Source organism: Triticum aestivum, chromosome 6D (genome assembly GCF_018294505.1).
Source record: "Triticum aestivum cultivar Chinese Spring chromosome 6D, IWGSC CS RefSeq v2.1, whole genome shotgun sequence".
In the NCBI taxonomy this organism is placed as follows: domain Eukaryota; kingdom Viridiplantae; phylum Streptophyta; class Magnoliopsida; order Poales; family Poaceae; genus Triticum; species Triticum aestivum.
Genome location: NC_057811.1, coordinates 488067411 through 488069048, shown reverse-complemented (window position 1 = coordinate 488069048; position 1638 = coordinate 488067411).

The following is a 1638-nucleotide window of genomic DNA, read 5'->3' as shown; positions in this document are numbered from 1 at the left end:
ACATAGTTGTTTATCTTGCTTAGCATAAGTTGTTGGTATACAGAGGTGAACGTAGTTGTTTTAGGTTTTGTGCTTGTCAAATTAACCGTTAGGTTTATTCCGCATTTGTTCAAGCATAAACCGTAATTATTTTAAAGCGCCTATTCACCCCCCCCCCTCTAGGCGACATCCACGATCTTTCAACTATGATGAGATTTTCTCACTCGTATCGATGCTTAAGTCTGTCCGAATCATGTTAGCAATTGCCACGTTTTATGAAATCTCGCAAATGAAAGTCAAAAATTGCATTCCTTAATGGATTTCTTAAAGAAGAGTTGTATATGATGCAACCAGAAGGTTTTGTCAATCCTAAAGGTGCTAACAAAATGTGCAAGCTCCATCGATCCATCTATGGACTGGTGCAAGCATCTCGGAGTTGGAATATACGCTTTGATGTGTTGATCAAAGCATATAGTTTTATACAAACTTGCAGTGAAGCCTGTATTTACAAGGAAGTGAGTGGGAGCACTACAGCCTTTCTGATAAGTATATGTGAGTGACATATTGTTGATCGGAAATGATGTAGAATTTTCTGGAAAGCATAAAGGAGTGTTTGAAAGGAGTTTTTCAAAGAAAGAGCTCGATGAAGCTGCTTACACATTAAGCATCAAGATCTATAGAGATAGATCAAGACGCTTGATAAGATTTTTCAATGAGTACATACCTTGACAAGATTTTGAAGTAGTTCAAAATGGAACAGTCAAAGGAGTTCTTGCCTGTGTGGCAAGGTGTGAAGTTGAGTAAGACTCAAAACCCGACCACGGTAGAAAATAGAAAGAGAATGAAAGTCATTCCCTATGCCTCAGCCATAGGTTCTATAAAGTATGGTATGCTGTGTACCAGACCTATTGTGTACCACATGAGTTTGGCAAGAGGGTACAATAGTGATCCAGGAGTGGATCACTGGACAGCGGTCAAAATTATCCTTAGTCGAATAAGGAAATATTTCTCGGTTATGGTGGTGATAAAGAGTTCATCGTAAAGAGTTACGTCGATGCAAGCTTTAACACCGATATGGATGACTCTGAGTCTCAATCTGGATACATATTGAAAGTGGGAGCAATTTGCTAGAGTAGCTACATGCAGAGCATTGTAGACATAGAAAAATTTGCAAAATACATACGGCTCTGAATGTGGCAGACCCGTTGACTAAACTTCTCTCACAAGCAAAACATGATCACACCTTAGTACTCTTTGGGTGTTAATCACATGGCGATGTGAACTAGATTGCTGACTCTAGTAAACCCTTTGGGTGTAAATCACATGATGATGTGAACTATTGGTGTTAAATCACATGGCGATGTGAACTAGATTATTGACTCTAGTGAAAGTGGGAGACTGAAGGAAATATGCCCTAGAGGCAATAATAAAGTTGTTATTTTATATTTCCTTATATCATGATAAATGTTTATTATTCATGCTAGAATTGTATTAACGGGAAACTTGATGCATGTGTGAATACATAGACAAAACAAAGTGTCCCTAGTATGCCTCTACTTGACTAGTTCGTTAATCAAAGATGGTTAAGTTTCCTAACCATAGACATGTGTTGTCATTTGATGAACGGGATCACATCACTAGGAGAATGATGTGATGGAC